Source organism: Chanodichthys erythropterus, chromosome 11 (assembly GCF_024489055.1).
Source record: "Chanodichthys erythropterus isolate Z2021 chromosome 11, ASM2448905v1, whole genome shotgun sequence".
NCBI lineage: Eukaryota > Metazoa > Chordata > Actinopteri > Cypriniformes > Xenocyprididae > Chanodichthys > Chanodichthys erythropterus.
The window spans coordinates 19,936,066-19,945,215 of NC_090231.1; the positions used below are offsets into that span (position 1 = coordinate 19,936,066).

At 42.9% G+C, this 9,150-nt stretch overlaps 1 pseudogene; it reads left to right on the forward strand.

The window, feature by feature from the left end:
* Positions 1–6,995: 6,995 nt before the first annotated feature.
* LOC137030715 (putative nuclease HARBI1) lies at positions 6,996–8,335 on the forward strand (annotated as a pseudogene).
* Positions 8,336–9,150: the final 815 nt, after the last annotated feature.

A 9,150-nucleotide genomic window follows, 5' to 3' on the forward strand; every position in this document is an offset into this window, starting at 1 on the left:
TGGAACTACCCATTGGATTTATTGGATTCATACTTTTTCCCTTAAATCAAGGAATTTGGTTTATTTAACCTATTCTGTGTTTTTTTTTTTTTTCCAAGGTTCCTACTCACTTTCGTGAAGCAATGCTTGTCTTTGTAATAATAAAAGAAATGTTTGAAATATGTTTCATAAAAGATTGCTCTGACCTTCATCTTACATCTGTTTTCAAAGTCTATTTAGTTGCAAATGACCTGCAAATGATAAATAAAGGAGTGGATTGTAGAACTTTCAATAACCTTTAAAATGTTTTCTTCAGTTCGCTTTAATCCATTACAAACCTGGTTTTCCTTGGAGATGAAGCTGAGGCTGCTAGAAATATACTATACCATGCCCTGGATGATCTAAAATGGTCATGAACTTTGTCCTTGATGAACCTGCACTCAGACTTAAATTAAACAAGTTTGAAATAGAGTCTGAAAAACAGATGGAAAGCATAGGGAAGGGGGGAGGGGACATGGTTTTGCGTTAGGGAAAGTCTTATTACCTGCGTCATGGGTTTTCACTCACAGAGAAAGGCTGTCTGAAAGTAAGCATTAGAGCCCCACCATCTCCCTGGCTTCCAATGGGGAGTAATGTTGAATAACACAATGTTGTGTGGAAGAAATGGCTCACCTCTTCGTTTCTTGAATCTTCTCCACTCAACCATCCCAGTGTCCCAAACATCTTGTCAGTCCATGACCAAATCACTCATTGGTGTGAGAAAATAACAATCTTGTCTCTCGCTGCCTTTTCATTGCAGTTGTTCAAAGCATCAGAACAACTGGCTTTCGCTTACATCAAGGACATTTCTATCTGCGTCACGGGTTGGTGTTTCCATTACCTTATACTCAGAACACCAGAGGAGCCACCCTACCTCATGAGCCAGACCTTTGATTGATGTGCCTCGGCCTATAGTGGTGTGGATTTGTGGTTCGAAATATATAATATTTTGTTATGAAGTTGGACTAGAGTTGTGACCTCAGAATTTGACCTGACTGACACACTCCAAAAAAGCTGTCTGTTTAGATTCAGATCCAACTTTTCTGTAACTTTAAGACTACTGTGATTTGACATGGTTTGCGGTGATCATATTTTTCCATTTGAGATGCGTAACAGCATTTAAAAACCAAGACAGAACAGCTTTCACAAACATATTTCAGAGTTTCCTAGTGAACAAATTAGCTACTTGCTAGTAGCCACTCTAATTAAGCTACTTTTTGCTCCTGTCTAAATACTTAGGATACAAGCAAGCTTAATATAGCTTATCCAAAAACACTTCTTTCTAGAATACTGCAAGACAAAAAGAGTTTTCCAGAAATGTTTAGGATTAGTTTTTTTCTTAATTTGCCACATAAAATTTGCTTGATGCAATTTGGTAGTCAGTGCAATAAACTGTGCCCTGAAGGTACAGTTCATTACCAACACAAGCTCGCGGGCAGAACTGTGCTTTCCATGAGCTTGGCTAATTCCCTCACCCACAGTGGAGAACATGAGGTTGTTTCCATATAAGAAACTGTAACTGTAACTGAACCTCGCAAATAAGTTAACACACTGAATCTACAATGTGTTGTGATACGTTAAGTATCAACAAGACAGCAGTGTTTCCCAAACATTTGAGTCAAGGCCTCCATGAAGAAAAAGAGGGGGTTCGTTTAACAACTGCGTAAAGGACTTCCCCCAATGTTTACAGGTGCTATTAGTTGCATATGTGAACAGCAGTGACTCAGTGGGCGGGAATGTTTCTTTTTGACTTTTTATTGAGTATGAAAAGGCCAGTGAAAAGGTCAGCAATTATGGAAAATGATGAATCTGTTTCTTTTGGAAGAATCACTAGTAATTTCTTTTGTGGTGTCAGATATGAAAGGATCTCTATATTTCCAGGGTGCTCAGCTGGGAGAGAGTACAAGTCTCCATAGTCTTCAGTAATTGCACTAATGTCAAACAATTATAAAAATCCATTTAATTACAAAAGGTGATTTAAAGTTCACCAGGATCCTCATTTCAACAAAGCATGATGCTGCTTATGCCTTTACATAATTTGCTGTACCCTGCTCTATGTGAGATACTGCTTACTAGAATGCTAAAAAACCCTAAATCAGTGTCTATGTATGACAAAAATGCTTTGGTATACTTTAATCCTGACATAAAACTCATAATTATGACATGAAAATTGATGGCATTTAAGTCGAAATTAAATTATGTGAGATAAAATACTTTTTATAGGCCGATTATATAATTTTCACATACTTTTTGACTTTTTGTCAGAATTATGATTTAGTGTCTCAAACTTTTGACTTTTTGTCTCATAATTTTGGCTTAGTATCACAAAATTATGACTTTTGTATGTATAATTATAATTGACCAAAGCTTTTTTTCTTACTTTTATTTATATATTTTTTTCTTAAGTTGCATAAATTTCTGATGGATTAAAAAACTAAATTATTTATTTATACTGACTTTTATAAATTGGCCTACACCCAAGTTGCAGGCCATAATATATAATTATATTGTACAATATAATTGTTACACAGACTTCCACAGGAACGGGGTTTTAATCAATAACGCAGGAGACAGCATACACACATGTAGACAACAACGAGAACGGACAAGGAGTGAAGGAGAACACAGGGTATATATACAGGTGACTAACAAAGTGAGCTAGACAAGGTGACGGGATAATTAACAAGACACAGGTGAATCAAATGAACTAATAAACAGAACAGGAAACTAGGTCACAGGAACACGACATGTAACATTTCGCCCCCTCCCGGGAAGTTGCGTCCTCGTGCCGTATGGAGTTCAGAGGAGGAGGCAGGGGCTCTGGAGGAGGTCGAGGAGAAGAGGGGTGGTAAAACAAAACAAAGTCCAGAGAAAAAGTCCAAGGGGGAGTGGAGGGTGGGAGGAGCCAGGGAGAAGCCAGGAGCAGGAGGAGCCAGATGGTACCCCAGAAGCCAGCCAGGACGAGGCCCCAGGGTAGAGTCGCAGGTGGGAGGAGCCATGGTGGAGTCAGCTTGGGGGCAGACGACACCCTGGGGACGACCAACGGAGGTTCAGCTGGAGACCCAGATGTAACTGAAGAGCCGACGAGCCCACGCGCAGCCGATGGCTCCTCCTTGGTCTCCAGCCATGGTGACAAGCGTCCGAGGAGGAGGCGGACATCCAGAGGGCAGAGGCTGAGCCGGTGGGACCGAGGATGTAGGCGGAGCTGGAGGGAAGGAGGAGCCAGACGGAACCGTAGGTGCAGGCAGGTGGTCGACTGACCAAGGCGGAGACGGAAAGACGAGGGAGCCCGCAGAAGCCGTATGGCCAGTGGTGTCTGGTGGAGCAGAGGGAGGGAGGAGCCAGGGTGACACCGAAGTGTCGACGGGCCGAGGTAGAGCAGGGGGCGTGGAGCCTGGAAGTGGAGGCAGGGGATCCTCTTGAATGGATGGAGTGGAGGGCCTGAAGATGCTTGACATCCCCACCTGGCATGTGGGAGATGTCAAGCGGCTGAAGGGCAGAAATGATGGTGGGGCTGAGGAATTGGCTGCGAGACTGGGTGACGGAGGAGGCGGGAGAGGGAGGCTGGGTGGGCAGACAAGGAACTCAGTAGATGGAGAACTGGAGAACACTGGAGATTGGTCCTCTGGAGGCTCAGGAGATTCATTAAAAACAGGGAAATCACCTCTCCGAAAAAAATCGATTAAATCAACCGTAAAAACTTCTTTCAGTTCCTCAGCATATTTGCCAGTGTCAGTCATTGTTTCCATCGTGGTGGTGTTGTGGGCGAAGCTTTCCTCCCAGCCCTTGAGCTCCGCAAGCACTCCCTCGACGTCAGATGATGTAACCGGCTCGCGCACCTGGTCAGATCCTTGCTGTGAGGTTGGCTCCGGGGCGATGGTACTGTCCGATCCTTTCCTCGGTCAAGGCTCATCCATCGCGGCATGCTGGCCTCCTTGGTCTGCGGTGGGCACGTGAAACATCTCCGTTGTGACGTTTGTCGATGGTGGCTGACTGGCTTCTGGCAGTGGAGTGGGACTGGTGGTGAAGTCATCCTCCGCAGGGCCAACGGTGAAGGGTGAGTCGTTACTCACCAGCACCCATTCCATGAGTGTGGCGAAGTCCTTCTGAGGACCGCTCCCTGGGAGGCGTGCCCGGGACAGCTCACTAAGGCTGGAGATGTAGAACACGCAGAGCGAGCGGTCAGGATAGTGTGTGAGGCACGCCAACTCCAAAAAATCCAAGGTGTGTGATTCCAGGGAGTGGTCCCTCTGCTCCAGGCACAAAAGGGCAACAGCAGGGTCCATGGTGATGGAGAAAAAAGGGGAAAAAACAAACAAAAAGAAAATCACCGCAAAAACTGTTTTGGTCCGTTGTTCCGTTACGTGTGGCTGTAGTTGAAGAGACACGGCAAACACAGACTTCCACAGGAACAGGGTTTTAATCAATAACGCAGGAGATAGCATACACACATGTAGACAACAACGAGAACGGACAAGGAGTGAAGGAGAACACAGGGTATATATACAGGTGACTAACAAAGTGAGCTAAACAAGGTGACGGGATAATTAACAAGACACAGGTGGATCAAATGAACTAATAAACAGAACGGGAAACTAGGTCACAGGAACACGACATGTAACATTATTATCTTTGGCACTAGTTCATGAACTCATCCAAAATACTGTGCTGCTCCTCTCTAAGCTGGTAACTTTATTTTAAGTTTTAAGCGAATAGCTTGTATGCTATATACTGACAAATTTTCAGATAATTAACTGATTACTGATTCATGTGTTTACGGCAGGAGTTGTCAATATGCTTAGTATCATGAACTCCATCTTTCCAGACAAAATAATTTCCTCATTCCCCCCCCCCCCCCCCCCCCCCAATCAAAACTAAAATGAACATGTGTAGCATGTTTATTATGTATAAACACATAGAAGCGTACTGAGAATCAGAAAATCAACCAAAGTATACACTGTATACACATATTCACACAGAAGAGAGAAGTTTGATCATTCCGGTTACTATCATCCTTTTGTTGTTCGTCATAGAGCCTCTAATGTACTGTTTGTTTAAAAGTCAGTAAACAATGGTGTGATCGAAATGCCATTACGCTGATACGAAATTGAGTTGCTGCCTACTTGTCCTGCCAAAAACGACGGCCCAGAGAGCCTTCCTCTCCATCCGGCGGTGGGTAAAAACAAAATTTTTTTGTAATTGACACCACATGTGCTTGTGTATGGGGGGGGGGTCTGTTACTCACAGTCAGTACCCCTGCATAAGCCATCCGTCCGCTAATATCATGGCACTGATGTAAGGGCCCTATCCCCCAAACCCCCTGCCCTCCTTACGCACACCAGGCCAGAGGAGGGTGACTGTATCTGGTTTCTCTGGCCCAGCGTACCCTGCGCAGATGCAGGTTGGGAGGTAGCTGGGGGCATGGTGGCTGTTGGCCAGAACAGGGAGGTCTGGAGATGGGGAGACTAAATGAAAAAGACTTTGTCAGGCCTTTGATAAGTTAAACCTAAAGGCAACGGCAAAGCTGGAAAGCAATGTTGGTGAGTCCTAAGATAATCCTCGTCTGTTGTACATACTATTTCAGTGAGGCTCTTCGTCTGACTATTACCCTGTTGTCTGAAGCAGATACAATGACCCTGATGATCCCGCTGTCCTTGAAGGTTTCATGCCTCCAAGACCTATTTGCTATGTGATGTCTAAAGGCCCGATATACTCTCGACAAAGTTATTTTTCGTTCTTCAATAAGGGGTAAAAAGAAGTTTGAAATACTTGAGCAGTGGTATACAGTTAGCAAACATCCCCATGCCACCCACACTGCTAGATGAATAGTTAAGATGAATATGTACTGTAAATATGTTCTTCTCTGAATAACAAAATAAACACAACAAAAATGACAGGAGTTAAAACATCTGATCATAGTGATATTGATATGTTTGCACAAGCTCTGCAATTTGATACTCTGGTCAAGACACGTCATGTTTGTTTATATAGCACTTAAAACAATAGATTGCTTAGAGGTAAGCAGCTTTACAGTATTAAACATGAAAAAAAGAAGCTATGTCAGTGCCACTTTCAATAAGAATTACAATTTCAGTTTCTTCTCTAAAGGAGCTCTCCAGTGTGATTATGCTTTTACTCATGTCTGACCTCAGTGTACTGAACAGAAGAAATGAAGATGAAAGTCTCCACCTCAAATAAGGCGGAGAACCACAAAGCACACCTGTACGGAGCCCCACACGGCATGCAAGAAAAAAATTAAATTGTGCACACGATTTACTAAATTGTTCCCTCGATTTACTAAATTGCGCACACGTTTAAGTAAATCGAGGGAGCGAAACAGTAACTTGTGCACACGTTTTAGTAAATCGAGGGAACAAATTAGTAAATCGTGTGCACAATTTAGCATACTGTTTTTTTCTTGCATGTCATGCCCAGGGCTCCATACACCTGCCTATTATGTATCACTGTTCAGTCTTTATGTGTCCCTTGTCACGTGTTCTTTTGTTCAGTTTTCCCGCCACTAGTTTGTCCCCTTGGTTACCTTGATTGAGTTCTATTAGTCCCAGCTGTCTCTCTTAAATAGCCTTGTTTGCCCCATTGTTTGCCTTGTATATTCCCTGTGTTCTCCCTCAGTCTTTGTTGATTGTCGTCTTTGTATACGTCTCTGTTGTACCATGTATATTGACCTCCTGCGTTTGTCCATTAAAGACCTGGGGCCTGTACTATGAAGCCGGGTTAGCTGGCTAGCCAGGTAAGTTTAAGATTAGCTTGTGCCAACCCTGGCTTTTAGGTACTATGAAAGTTGCTCGATAAATCGCTTAAATCGGTGTTCGTTGCCATGTTATCTGACGCTGCATGGCTAACCTGCTCCAGGGCAGGTTACGCTCTGGATTTGCGATCTCAGACCAAAGTTTTACCAATCAGCTGTGAGCAAAGAAATGCATAGGTGACGTAACTAATTCCCAGCATCTGTTGCAATGGCTTCACAATGATTTCTTCCGAATCCTGTGGACATCTCCATGCAAATTGTTAGACGAGCACTTTGTAGAGAGGGAGTTTTTAGGGACAGACAAAATCCCCTTGCCTTCCCTGAGACTTTTTTGTATGATAGATAGATTTTCCGCGGAAGGAATCTTTGCGAACTTCATGAGCTGCACATAAAAATTTGACACGTCGAAGCCATGCCCTTACTGTACCGCAAATGATGTGTATTGTGTTGCGTTTTTTTTTTTTTTTTTGCAAGTGGTAGGCTACATACTTGTATGTGGTCGGTGATGCGGAGAACCTAGGGAACAACACGGTTTGTCGAACCATTCGCAAGGTGGTCCTTTCACTGCAGGGGTACATTTACAGCTTCACTGTGTTCCCCGGACATTTATCGGCCATGTCCTTAAAAGAGGGCTTTTATAAAATTGCCGGTAAGATACAGGGTGACATCACATTAACAAATTTAACCTTTTACATTAACTAAAAAAAAAACAAAAAAAAAAACAATTTGAGTACCTAAATTCATTACACAATAAAGTACATGTTAATGATTTTAAATCTTTTTAATCTTGTTTAAGATTAAAAACTATTATTTTAATCTTGTGATGGATACCTAGAGCCATAGGAACACTAGACTGCACACATGTTGCAATCTCCACAGCTCTAGGAGAACATGAGGCAGCTTATCTGAATAGAAAATCCTTTCACAGCCTTAATGTCTACTGTACATTTAATCTACAGATGACTTGTTATCATCAATGTGATCACAAGCTTGGATGCCAAATGGCCTGGCTCAGTGCATGGCTCAAGAATTTTCCGCAAGTCTGTGTTGTGTCAGCGCTTTGAGGAAGGTAAGTTACATTTAGTACAGTACAAAACACTTAAAGTGTCCATTTTAATTGTGACAGCAAATCCTACACAATTTTCCCATTTTATGTTCTATGACAGGGCTTTTTGATGGCCTGTTGGTAGGTGACAGGGGTTATGCATGCCAGAGGTTTTTGCTAACCCCCATCCTGACCCTCAGCCAGGGCCACAAAACCGCTTCAATGTGGCCCTCAGTAAAACCAAGATCGAGACAGTCAAGCTTGAGATGACCTTTGGCATCCTAAATTCATGTTTCAACTGCTTACGGCACATAAGAGTGTCACCAGAGCGACCATCACAGATTGTAGCTGCATGTGCCATTCTGCATAATATAGCCACAATCAGAAAGGAGCAATTACCACCACAAAACCAACATCTCCCCGATGAAATTGACCCCATCACACTTGACCACCCAGCTGGCGCAGCTGACAGAGATGCAATTACCATACAATATTTCACTTAATAAAAGGATTTTATTAGTTTTGTGGCAATGGGAAGGAGAAAGATCTCCAGTTTTTTATTATTATTATTTATTTATTTATTTTTTTTTGGAGTCTCGTCAGCTCACAGTCCAGCTCATTTAGTGTGCAGTCCAGTTCTAGGCTCCTTTTGTAAAGGGCCCTGACTGAGTCTGTTTCCACCTGAAACATAATTCCACCACAAACATAATCATTACAAGTTTTCTGGAGGTTAATCAAATCACAAAATGGCATGTCTTCCTATTTATGTAAAAGGTTTTACCTTGTTCACATTTCTTCTGAAGCCCATTGAGGAAAAGGTTTCAGGGGCAGGTTGTGCAAAATCCTACAAAAAAGAGAGATAAGGATAAGGGCCAGTCACTTTTATGCCATAAAAAGCCCATAGTGTTCAGCAACTGTATCAGACCACACAGACAGAGTGTCCTCATTTACTTCACCCTAATAAATAAAAGTATGTAAAGCATAACTCTTGTAAAGCAGGTTATGTTCAGTGCTCTGTCTGCTGCATACTGACCTCTATGTGAGAGACTGTGTGCTGGCTTCAACAGGGACACTGTATTTCCCTCTACTGCAGAACATACAGTCATTCACATTTAAAACTCCTATATTAAAAAAATAAATAATAATAAACTGCATTGCACACGTACCAAGTGCCACTTGCTTAGAGGAGCTAGCACCAGGGTCAGATTGTACAGCCCCTGTAACCCCATCCATAATGGGCCGTCCCTTATTAGAACTCAGAGCCAACTCCTCCGCCACAGTGTATTCTGGAGGAGGTGGCCCTCCCCCAGTTTTCCGA